The following is a 13,779-nucleotide window of genomic DNA, read 5'->3' as shown; positions in this document are numbered from 1 at the left end:
ATATATATATATATCTATCTGTGTCCGTGTATATATCTGTGTGTGCACATACAGTATATGTAAACATATACTGTATATGTGTGTATATATGTATTTATATGTGTATACATGTGCGTGTGTCTGTATATATATATATATATATATATAGAACAAGGGGATAGGGGTGCTAGCGACCTGCAGTGTCTATACAAACAACAAATATGAAGAATTTGGCAGGATACGTTCTTATAAAAAGTAAAAGATAGGTTTATTTATACAAGATATTGCTTAAAAAGGTGGGCTAATAGGATAAGAATATGATGCTTATCTTAAAAATGGAGGATCAATTGAGGGTGTACCTCAATTGATCCTCCATTATTAAGATAATCATCATATTCTTATCCTATTAGATTGTTGATTTTAGCTTTTTATTGTGTATATATATTTTTTTAGGTTTAATTCGATGCAGTTTTAGTAACCTTCTATACCTGTATTGTTTTAGCCCACCTTTTTAAGCAATATCTTGTATAAACAAACCTATCTTTTACTTTTTATAAGAACGTATCCTGCCAAATTCTTCATATTTGTTGTTTGTACAGACACTGCAGGTCGCTAGCACCCCTATCCCCTTGTTCTATCTCTATTATAAGGCAGCTTATCCCTGCCCAATTATTTAGGGGTCAGCTGACACCTTACATTTTTAAAGGAGTGTCTATAGTCTGGTACTTTTTAACCATAAATACTTACTCTATTCACATACACCTGTGGCGCCGTACTAACACTATCCCATATATATATAAAATACAAGTCCAAGGAAAACAAAGAAGACACAGTTAAATTCATTACCACATTCAATAGACATGAGAAACTTATCCAACAAACCCTCAAAAAACATTGGCATATTTTACTGATGGACCCTATCCTGAAGGACCACCTCACCCAGGAACCGAAACTGGTCTACAGAAAATCCCAAAACTTAAAGGACCTTCTTGCACCTAGTATGTTAAGGAACCCGGACCTAAGAAACATCATGCCAAAATGTGTGGGCAGATTTAAATGTGGCAAATGCAATATCTGCAAATTTCTCCATCACAACAGGAAATCCTTCTCTAACTCCAATACCAACAAAGAATACCGGATCAAACAGTTCATCAACTGCAATACCTCATCAGTAATATATCTCTTGGAATGCCCATGCAAAATGAAATATATTGGTAAACCAAAAGACCTTTGAAACTTTGCATTCAAGAACACATCAGGAATGTAAGGAACAAGGTTCTAACACATGCGGTATCAAGACATTTTTACCACTACCACAACTCAGACCCAGAGACATTGACATATAAAGGTATTGAGCTGGTGGCTTTGGGAGACAGAGGCGGAGATCTTTGCAACCTCCTTTCTAGAAGAGAAATGTTCTGGATTTATGAACTAAACACTCTCCATCCTGATGGGCTTAATGAAGGATACGAAATAGCACCCTTCTTATAATGTAAGCATCCTTCCTTTACTCATTACTCCACCCTCCCTTCGTTCCTTAACTTTTATCCATACAATCGGACCATCATTTTATAGCCATACCACGCTGGGAGGCTTAATCTTGGCCAATCCTGGAAGCAAAGCAGCGTTGGGCCTGGCCAGTACCTGGTTGGGGGACCACCAGGGGAAAGCAGGTGCTGTAATATCAAGGCTATAACATTTATGCCAGATCTACCTTAATATTTTTATAAAATATAAAAAATAAAAAATATATTTATATAAAAAATCATTTTGCTCGTAGTACGATACCATATCTTGTTGCCAATACATTCAACATCTTTCGCAAATGTGTTCCTCGGCTAGTAATCATATGCCCTCCTATGTAATGTGATCGATTCCATTAGGACTGTTTCCACCTTTATGTGGTTGACGTGCTATAAGTATACGGATACATATGAACCCCCATTTATGACTCCTCCTTGTCCTTACAATCATACCATCTTTGGAACGCCCAATGCCATCCGATCTTGGAAGCTAAGCAAGTTTGGGCCCGGCCAGTACAAGGATGGGGGACCTCCTTGGAAGATCGGGTATTGTAAAAACAAAAACTCTGGAGTAGCACTGTGGATATGTTCATACCTGTAATAATATATCTCATATAAACCACCAGGAATTTGTCACATTACCAAATATTTATTAATTATGAACCATGTCCCCTTAGAATTGAATAAAATACCCTCCGACTATTATCTGTTCCACTTATGATGTTTATTTGCCCTATGCTAGTTTCTATACTTTATAAATATGAATTTACTATTAGAATGAAACTATATTACTAATGATATTGGCAGTGCGCTAACAACTTCTTTTCTTTTTACCTTTGCATTCTCCTACTGTCATACTCCATGTATTTCGAAATTGAGCTGGATTAAAATGCACTGAACATTGAACTCAGCCAGCTCCGGTGCAAACACGAACTTGGACTCCTAAAACATGGCCGCCGCTGTAGCTGAAAATCGAGGACATCAAAATGGCCGCTGGAGGCCTATGTTACCATGGACACAAGCACTCGCGGCTATAAGAAAGCAACAACAGCCCAAACTCATCCAGCCACACTGAGCCGGCGCATGCGCATCCGGCCGCCAAGGACACCGGATGTGGGGCGGACATGATATCACGGACGCCCCGGACAGGAAGTTCCCGGCTCCGTGATTTCTCCTTGTTTTAAGAACTTTCTGCTAATAATTTTTGCTTTTTACTCACAGGATGGGATACCCTTATCCATACACCAGTAGAAACTGTGTTTTATCATCATTTTGTAAAATTACAAACACTGTACCTAATTAATTACAGGAAGTGATGTATCTATCACTTCCTGTATAGCCCAGTATATATATAGGATCTGTCTCTAGCATTAGATCACCCCTTGATGAAGTCCATATAGGACGAAACGCGTTGGATGCTGCCTTGATCATACCTCATTTACCAAAAGTTAAGATATTCTTACTCCTACTTTTTATGTTTTGAACTTTTAAGGGAAGGTTTTTTTTTTATATATAAAAAAGTTTTTTTATGTGTAGAAATTCACCCCCCCCTTCCTTTTTTCTTACATTTTATGTCCCATGTCTTTTTTATGCAAAATATTTTGTTGTGTACATGTTTTTACCCTTCTGGCCACATGTTACCCCCTTGCTTTTTGCTCAGAATTTTTAACTCTGTTTTGTTTTAGTGCTATCTAATAAATTTATGTACCATTTTTTATATATAAGTACCCTGCTTCATTTTAATTGTCTAGCACCAGTGGTTGCTTTTAAATACCTCATTTTTTGTTCACAATATATATATATATATATATATATATATATAACCCAGCTGCCTGCCTTTCAATTAGGGGCCTCACTCTCTGAAGTGCCCCCGGGCACCCAGAGCCTTAATCCGGCTCTGATAGCGCAGCAAATTCCGTTGCGCTTTACAATTGGAAATAACAATGATATAACAATACTGGGTAATAACAAACAGACATAGAGGTAGGAAGGCCCTGCTTGCAAGCTTACAATCTATAGGGAAATAGGCCTGTATATACAAGGAAAGGTGCTATCTTTTGCATAGTTGTCCGCCAGATTACAAGGTTCTTGGTGGGCTGTATGATATGGTCACACAGCAATGATGAACCGGGTTCGAGAGGAAGAGAAAGTGAAGAATGAGAAGACGTGAGGATATGTGTGGACTGTGCAGAGTGGATGCAATTTGATAGGAAGGTTTATGAAAGTTATGTGGGCATTCTGGAATTTGATATGCTTGCCTAAAGAGGTGAGTTTTCAGGGAACGCTTGAAGGTGTGGAGACTAGAGGAGAGTCTTATTGTGCGTGGTAGGGCATTCCACAGAGTGGGTGCAGCCCGATGAAAGTCCTGCAATCGTGAGTGGGAGCGACTAATGAGTGTGGATGAGAGACGCAGGTCTTGTGAAGAGCGAAGAGGTTGGGTTGGGAGATATTTTGAGATAAGCGAAGTGATGTACGTTGGTGTAGTTTGGTTAATGGCCTTGTGTGTGAGTAAAAGTATTTTATATTGAATACGGTAGAATACAGGTAACCAATGGAGGGACTGACAGAGTGGATCTGCAGACGATGAACGTCTAGCAAGGAAGATTAGCCTCGCAGCTGCATTCAGAATGGATTGTAGTGGTGAGAGTGTCGTTTTGGGAAGACCAGTAGACTATTGCAATAATCAATCCGGGAGATAATGAGAGTGTGGATTAGAGTTTTAGCAGTGTCTTGTGTAAGGTATGGTTGTATTTTGGATATGTTTTTTTAGATGCATGTAACATGATCTTGAGACAGATTGAATGTGGGGAACAAAAGACAGATCAGAGTCAAGGAAGACACCTAGGCAGCGAGCTTGTGGGGTAGGGTAGATAGTCGAGTGTATCCGAGTTTTCCTGCTCCTGCACAGTCTTCTCTGCTTACTTGCAGTGAAACAAATAATCTAATGAAGTTTAAGGTGTATATTTACTAATAGTTGATTTGGGTCGATTTTCCACTTTTAGTAGATATACCCCTAAGTGTTTTAATACTGAGTTAAGTGACATTGGTGAACTAAAAATATAAATATGAAAAATTAAGTAGAATTTAAATTATTTATTATTTATCTATATATTACCAGTTATTTATATAGCGCACACATATTCCGCAGCGCTTTACAGAGAATATTTGCCCATTCACATCAGTCCCTGCCCCAGTGGAGCTTAAAATCTATATTCCCTATCATATGTACACACAGAAACATTCACGCTAGGGTTAATTTTGTTGGGAACCTTAATTTACCAGTATATTTTTGGATTGTGGGAGGAAACCGGAGTACCCACACAAGTACTGGGAGATTAAACAAACTCCGTACAGTTAGGGCCATGGTGGGAATCAAACCCATGACCTCAGTGCTGTGAAGCAGTAATGCTAACCATTACGCCATCCGTACTGCTCAAATGATGATACTATCCAAAATGGCTTTCAAACTAAGGACATACTAATCTGAATTGGCTTGTTCTACATTATCACTAAGTGCCTCTGAAAAAGAAGCCAATCAATTTGATTGGCTATGCATGCTTCTATCCATAAAGCACGTCATCGATGTGCAAGAAGTGACATGGTGATGCTAGGTGGCTTGGGAATAGCATAGGCTACACCAAAATTATGCTTGATTCTCCAATATATGGGACATATTATAATAAAGGTAAATAAAGCTTACCCAATATGTTGTTGATACTCCATTTGTTTAAGGATTACAGTAAAGTTATATGAAAGAGACTACATAAACGTTGTACCTGATCATCCTATATGGGACTTAAAAGGGGTACACATGGAGAGTTCCATGCTTAAAATCTAAGCAATCTGACTAGATTGCTTAGAAATTAAGCACGGATATCTCTGTGTGTATGCCCCACAGCGATAGCGATTCGCGGCTCCATGATATGCGCGCTATAATACATCTCCCCCAAAGTATTAAACATGTAGATCCATAATTCTTGGCCAATACTAAATCTCTATTATGACAATCAGAAGGGCTATCTTCCAATACAGTAAACTTCAAGGATGATAAATTGGAATTTAGGAACTGCATGAAATGTCTGGATAAACTGTGATTGGATACATTACTGCATATATTGCGTAAAAATGTTCCTGAATTCGTATTTTTTATGATTTTTTGGTCTTACTGATATAGAAGTGACTGCAGCCACTCTCTATACAATAAATCACATATGTGGTATAACAGATTACTATAAAGTATAGTTTTTTCCATTGTCTAATTAATATAACAGATACAGATTGTTTGTCCACATATTTGATTAGTTGTAAGCCAATTGTACTTTTTATGTAATGACTGAGTATTGTAATTACTGGTGGCTAACATTGTTTGGTTTACTAGGAACGTGTGGTCCCAATATAGGGAAATATAGGGTCCTTTTACAAAATGCCCAAATGATTGTTCAACACTTTTTCCATATTACTCAACATTAATCTGAGAAACAAAGGGTATTTTATTGAATTTGGGACTCCACCACAACATTTTGTGGGGTCTGTCTTACTAATAGGTCAGAGTTATATTTAATGCCTTGATCCTTGCTTTTTCCAATATATCCTCATTATAGCAACTATCTACAAATTGTTCTTAAATGAACTGAGATTATATACCATAATTGGCAATCTCTGAACAATGTTTTCAAACTCATAAAAATATTTTAATGGAAACTATTAATCGTTATATAGCTATTAGCGCCTTTAAAAAAAAAAAACAAAAAAAAAACCAGTGTTCATCAGTAATAATAATGACTCTGTTGTTTGGACCAATCTCTAATAATAAATCCAAATAATTAATTTTATTGTTATCATATTTATACATACACTTAAATTCCAATTGTTAGGTTTTGCCATCAAATTTCAATACTTTTGCTGTGACACTCCCATATGAAGATAAAATTGTCAATATAGCTGTTATAGAGATGTATATTTTAGAGATGAGCGGGTTCGGTTCCTCGGAATCCGAACCCGCCCGAACTTCATTTTTTTTTACACGGGTCCGAGCGACTCGGATCTTCCCGCCTTGCTCGGTTAACCCGAGCACGCCCGAACGTCATCATCCCGCTGTCGGATTCTCGCGAGGCTCGGATTCTATCGCGAGACTCGGATTCTATATAAGGAGCCGCGCGTCGCCGCCATTTTCACACGTGCATTGAGATTCATAGGGAGAGGACGTGGCTGGCGTCCTCTCCGTTTATAGAGAAGAGAGTGAGACAGTAGAGAGAGACACAGTAGTAATTTTGGGGAGCATTAGGAGGAGTACTAGACTAGTTACTTGCTGAAGTGATAGATAGTGTGACTGTATTATCTGACTTGTGGCGGAGACACTGACAGTGGGGAGCAGTTAGAGTCTGAGAGCAGGACTCAGGAGTACATATAACGTACAGTGCACACTTTTGCTGCCAGAGTGCCACACTGCCATTGTGACCACACTGACCACCAGTATAATATATATTGTGATTGTCTGCTTAGGAGTACTACTTGCAAGTTGCTGATAGTGTGACCAGTGACCTGACCACCAGTTTAATAATCACCACCAGTTTAATATATATATATATATATATATATATAATTGTATATAATATATATATAATATTGTATACCACCTACCCGTGGTTTTTTTTTTCTTTCTTCTTTATACATACTACTATAGTAGCTTACTGTAGCAGTCTGCGGTGCTGCTGAGCTGACAGTGTCCAGCAGGTCCGTCATCAGTCATTACATAATAAATATATCTACCTGTCCGGCTGCAGTACTAGTGTGATATAATATATATTGATTTCATCTCATTATCATCCAGTCTATATTAGCAGCAGACACAGTACGGTAGTCCACGGCTGTAGCTACTTCTGTGTCGGCAGTCGCTCGTCCATCCATAATTGTATACCACCTACCCGTGGTTTTTTTCTTTTCTTTCTTCTTTATACATACTACTATAGTAGCTTACTGTAGCAGTCTGCGGTGCTGCTAAGCTGACAGTGTCCAGCAGGTCCGTCATCAGTCATTACATAATAAATATATCTACCTGTCCGGCTGCAGTACTAGTGTGATATAATATATATTGATTTCATCTCATTATCATCCAGTCTATATTAGCAGCAGACACAGTACGGTAGTCCACGGCTGTAGCTACCTCTGTGTCGGCAGTCGCTCGTCCATCCATAATTGTTTACGACCTACCCGTGGTTTTTTTTTTCTTTCTTCTTCATACATACTACTATAGTAGCTTACTGTAGCAGTCTGCGGTGCTGCTGAGCTGACAGTGTCCAGCAGGTCCGTCATCAGTCATTACATAATAAATATATCTACCTGTCCGGCTGCAGTACTAGTGTGATATAATATATATTGATTTCATCTCATTATCATCCAGTCTATATTAGCAGCAGACACAGTACGGTAGTCCACAGCTGTAGCTACCTCTGTGTCGGCAGTCGCTCGTCCATCCATAATTGTATACCACCTACCCGTGGTTTTTTTTTTCTTTCTTCTTGATACATACTACTATAGTAGCTTACTGTAGCAGTCTGCGGTGCTGCTGAGCTGACAGTGTCCAGCAGGTCCGTCATCGGTCATTACATAATAAATATATATACCTGTCCGGCTGCAGTACTAGTGATATTATATATATATATATTAATTTCATCTCATTATCATCCAGTCTATATTAGCAGCAGACACAGTACGGTAGTCCACGGCTGTAGCTACCTCTGTGTCGGCAGTCGCTCGTCCATCCATAATTGTATACCACCTACCCGTGGTTTTTTCTTTTCTTTCTTCTTTATACATACTACTACAGTAGCTTACTGTAGCAGTCTGCGGTGCTGCTGAGCTGACAGTGTCCAGCAGGTCCATCATCAGTCATTACATAATAAATATACCTACCTGTCCGGCTGCAGTACTAGTGTGATATAATATATATTGATTTCATCTCATTATCATCCAGTCTATATTAGCAGCAGACACAGTACGGTAGTCCACGGCTGTAGCTACCTCTGTGTCGGCAGTCGCTCGTCCATCCATAATTGTATACCACCTACCCGTGGTTTTTTTTTTTCTTTCTTCTTGATACATACTACTATAGTAGCTTACTGTAGCAGTCTGCGGTGCTGCTGAGCTGACAGTGTCCAGCAGGTCCGTCATCAGTCATTACATAATAAATATATATACCTGTCCGGCTGCAGTACTAGTGATATTATATATATATATATATATATTAATTTCATCTCATTATCATCCAGTCTATATTAGCAGCAGACACAGTACGGTAGTCCACGGCTGTAGCTACCTCTGTGTCGGCAGTCGCTGGTCCATCCATAATTGTATACCACCTACCCGTGGTTTTTTTTTTCTTTCTTCTTGATACATACTACTATAGTAGCTTACTGTAGCAGTCTGCGGTGCTGCTGAGCTGACAGTGTCCAGCAGGTCCGTCATCAGTCATTACATAATAAATATATCTACCTGTCCGGCTGCAGTACTAGTGATATTATATATATATATATATATATTAATTTCATCTCATTATCATCCAGTCTATATTAGCAGCAGACACAGTACGGTAGTCCACGGCTGTAGCTACCTCTGTGTCGGCAGTCGCTCGTCCATCCATAATTGTATACCACCTACCCGTGGTTTTTTTTTTCTTTCTTCTTGATACATACTACTATAGTAGCTTACTGTAGCAGTCTGCTGTGCTGCTGAGCTGACAGTGTCCAGCAGGTCCGTCATCAGTCATTACATAATAAATATATCTACCTGTCCGGCTGCAGTACTAGTGTGATATAATATATATTGATTTCATCTCATTATCATCCAGTCTATATTAGCAGCAGACACAGTACGGTAGTCCACGGCTGTAGCTACCTCTGTGTCGGCAGTCGCTGGTCCATCCATAATTGTATACCACCTACCCGTGGTTTTTTTTTCTTTCTTTCTTCTTGATACATAGTACTATAGTAGCTTACTGTAGCAGTCTGCGGTGCTGCTGAGCTGACAGTGTCCAGCAGGTCCGTCATCAGTCATTACATAATAAATATATATACCTGTCCGGCTGCAGTACTAGTGATATTATATATATATATATATATATATATATATATTAATTTCATCTCATTATCATCCAGTCTATATTAGCAGCAGACACAGTACGGTAGTCCACGGCTGTAGCTACCTCTGTGTCGGCAGTCGCTGGTCCATCCATAATTGTATACCACCTACCCGTGGTTTTTTTTTTCTTTCTTCTTGATACATACTACTATAGTAGCTTACTGTAGCAGTCTGCGGTGCTGCTGAGCTGACAGTGTCCAGCAGGTCCATCATCAGTCATTACATAAAAAATATATATACCTGTCCGGCTGCAGTACTAGTGATATTATATATATATATATTAATTTCATCTCATTATCATCCAGTCTATATTAGCAGCAGACACAGTACGGTAGTCCACGGCTGTAGCTACCTCTGTGTCAGCAGTCGCTGGTCCATCCATAAGTATACTAGTATCCATCCATCTCCATTGTTTACCTGAGGTGCCTTTTAGTTGTGCCTATTAAAATATGGAGAACAAAAATGTTGAGGTTCCAAAATTAGGGAAAGATCAAGATCCACTTCCACCTCGTGCTGAAGCTGCTGCCACTAGTCATGGCCGAGACGATGAAATGCCAGCAACGTCGTCTGCCAAGGCCGATGCCCAATGTCATAGTACAGAGCATGTAAAATCCAAAACACCAAATATCAGTAAAAAAAGGACTCCAAAATCTAAAATAAAATTGTCGGAGGAGAAGCGTAAACTTGCCAATATGCCATTTACCACACGGAGTGGCAAGGAACGGCTGAGGCCCTGGCCTATGTTCATGGCTAGTGGTTCAGCTTCACATGAGGATGGAAGCACTCAGCCTCTCGCTAGAAAAATGAAAAGACTCAAGCTGGCAAAAGCACCGCAAAGAACTGTGCGTTCTTCGAAATCCTAAATCCACAAGGAGAGTCCAATTGTGTCGGTTGCGATGCCTGACCTTCCCAACACTGGACGTGAAGAGCATGCGCCTTCCACCATTTGCACGCCCCCTGCAAGTGCTGGAAGGAGCACCCGCAGTCCAGTTCCTAATAGTCAGATTGAAGATGTCAGTGTTGAAGTACACCAGGATGAGGAGGATATGGGTGTTGCTGGCGCTGGGGAGGAAATTGACAAGGAGGATTCTGATGGTGAGGTGGTTTGTTTAAGTCAGGCACTCGGGGAGACACCTGTTGTCCGTGGGAGGAATAGGGCCGTTGACATGCCTGGTGAAAATACCAAAAAAATCAGCTCTTCGGTGTGGAAGTATTTCACCAGAAATGCGGACAACATTTGTCAAGCCGTGTGTTGCCTTTGTCAAGCTGTAATAAGTAGGGGTAAGGACGTTAACCACCTCGGAACATCCTCCCTTATACGTCACCTGCAGCGCATTCATAATAAGTCAGTGACAAGTTCAAAAACTTTGGGCGACAGCGGAAGCAGTCCACTGACCAGTAAATCCCTTCCTCTTGTAACCAAGCTCACGCAAACCACCCCACCAACTCCCTCAGTGTCAATTTCCTCCTTCCCCAGGAATGCCAATAGTCCTGCAGGCCATGTCACTGGCAATTCTGACGAGTCCTCTCCTGCCTGGGATTCCTCCGATGCATCCTTGCGTGTAACGCCTACTGCTGCTGGCGCTGCTGTTGTTGCTGCTGGGAGTCGATGGTCATCCCAGAGGGGAAGTCGTAAGCCCACTTCTACTACTTCCACCAAGCAATTGACTGTCCAACAGTCCTTTGCGAGGAAGATGGAATATCACAGCAGTCATCCTGTTGCAAAGCGGATAACTGAGGCCTTGACAACTATGTTGGTGTTAGACGTGCGTCCGGTATCCGCCGTTAGTTCACAGGGAACTAGACAATTTCTTGAGGTAGTGTGCCCCCGTTACCAAATACCATCTAGGTTCCACTTCTCTAGGCAGGCGATACCGAGAATGTACACGGACGTCAGAAAAAGACTCACCAGTGTCCTAAAAAATGCAGTTGTACCCAATGTCCACTTAACCACGGACATGTGGACAAGTGGAGCAGGGCAGGGTCAGGACTATATGACTGTGACAGCCCACTGGGTAGATGTATGGACTCCCGCTGCAAGAACAGCAGCGGCGGCACCAGTAGCAGCATCTCGCAAACGCCAACTCTTTCCTAGGCAGGCTACGCTTTGTATCACCGGTTTCCAGAATACGCACACAGCTGAAAACCTCTTACGGCAACTGAGGAAGATCATCGCGGAATGGCTTACCCCAATTGGACTCTCCTGTGGATTTGTGGCATCGGACAACGCCAGCAATATTGTGTGTGCATTAAATATGGGCAAATTCCAGCACGTCCCATGTTTTGCACATACCTTGAATTTGGTGGTGCAGAATTTTTAAAAAAACGACAGGGGCGTGCAAGAGATGCTGTCGGTGGCCAGAAGAATTGCGGGACACTTTCGGCGTACAGGCACCACGTACAGAAGACTGGAGCACCACCAAAAACGCCTGAACCTGCCCTGCCATCATCTAAAGCAAGAAGTGGTAACGAGGTGGAATTCAACCCTATATATGCTTCAGAGGTTGGAGGAGCAGCAAAAGGCCATTCAAGCCTATACAATTGAGCACGATATAGGAGGTGGAATGTACCTGTCTCAAGCGCAGTGGAGAATGATTTCAACGTTGTGCAAGGTTCTGCAACCTTTTGAACTTGCCACACGTGAAGTCAGTTCAGACACTGCCAGCCTGAGTCAGGTCATTCCCCTCATCAGGCTTTTGCAGAAGAAGCTGGAGGCATTGAAGGAGGAGCTAAAAGGGAGCGATTCCGCTAGGCATGTGGGACTTGTGGATGGAGCCCTTAATTTGCTTAACAAGGATTCACGGGTGGTCAATCTGTTGAAATCAGAGCACTACATTTTGGCCACCGTGCTCGATCCTAGATTTAAAACCTACCTTGGATCTCTCTTTCCGGCAGACACAAGTCTGCTGGGGTTCAAAGACCTGCTGGTGACAAAATTGTCAAGTCAAGCAGAACGCGACCTGTCAACATCTCCTCCTTCACATTCTCCCGCAACTGGGGGTGCGAGGAAAAGGCTCAGAATTCCGAGCCCACCCGCTGGCGGTGATGCAGGGCAGTCTGGAGCGACTGCTGATGCTGACATCTGGTCCGGACTGAAGGACCTGACAACGATTACGGACATGTCGTCTACTGTCACTGCATATGATTCTCTCCCCATTGAAAGAATGGTGGAGGATTATATGAGTGACCGCATCCAAGTAGGCACGTCAGACAGTCCATACTTATACTGGCAGGAAAAAGAGGCAATTTGGAGGCCCTTGCACAAACTGGCTTTATTCTACCTAAGTTGCCCTCCCACAAGTGTGTACTCCGAAAGAGTGTTTAGTGCCGCCGCTCACCTTGTCAGCAATCGGCGTACGAGGTTACTTCCAGAAAATGTGGAGAAGATGATGTTCATTAAAATGAATTATAATCAATTCCTCCGTGGAGACATTGACCAGCAGCAATTGCCTCCACAAAGTACACAGGGAGCTGAGATGGTGGATTCCAGTGGGGACGAATTGATAATCTGTGAGGAGCGGGATGTACACGGTGATATATATCGGAGGATGATGATGAGGTGGACATCTTGCCTCTGTAGAGCCAGTTTGTGCAAGGAGAGATTAATTGCTTCTTTTTCGGTGGGGGTCCAAACCAACCCGTCATTTCAGTCACAGTCGTGTGGCAGACCCTGTCACTGAAATGATGGGTTGGTTAAAGTGTGCATGTCCTGTTTATACAACATAAGGGTGGGTGGGAGGGCCCAAGGACAATTCCATCTTACACCTCTTTTTTCTTTCATTTTTATTTGCGTCATGTGCTGTTTGGGGAGTGTTTTTTGGAAGGGCCATCCTGCGTGACACTGCAGTGCCACTCCTAGATGGGCCAGGTGTTTGTGTCGGCCACTAGGGTCGCTTATCTTACTCACACAGCTACCTCATTGCGCCTCTTTTTTTCTTTGCGTCATGTGCTGTTTGGGGAGTGTTTTTTGGAAGGGCCATCCTGCGTGACACTGCAGTGCCACTCCTAGATGGGCCAGGTGTTTGTGTCGGCCACTAGGGTCGCTTATCTTACTCACACAGCTACCTCATTGCGCCTCTTTTTTTCTTTGCGTCATGTGCTGTTTGGGGAGTGTTTTTTGGAAGGGCCATCCTGCGTGACA

At 41.7% G+C, this 13,779-nt stretch overlaps 1 protein-coding gene and 1 pseudogene across 1 annotated transcript in view; both read left to right on the top strand.

The window, feature by feature from the left end:
* Positions 1–13,779, top strand: part of SLC2A2 (solute carrier family 2 member 2) — a 138,309-nt gene that overhangs the window by 22,298 nt on the left and 102,232 nt on the right. The window lies entirely within an intron of this gene.
* Positions 1,942–2,060, top strand: LOC134913850 (5S ribosomal RNA; annotated as a pseudogene).

This window comes from Pseudophryne corroboree, chromosome 4, assembly GCF_028390025.1.
Source record: "Pseudophryne corroboree isolate aPseCor3 chromosome 4, aPseCor3.hap2, whole genome shotgun sequence".
Taxonomy (NCBI): Eukaryota; Metazoa; Chordata; class Amphibia; order Anura; family Myobatrachidae; genus Pseudophryne; species Pseudophryne corroboree.
The sequence above is the reverse complement of the archived record's forward strand: the minus strand, read 5'-3'. Positions and strand labels throughout refer to the sequence as shown.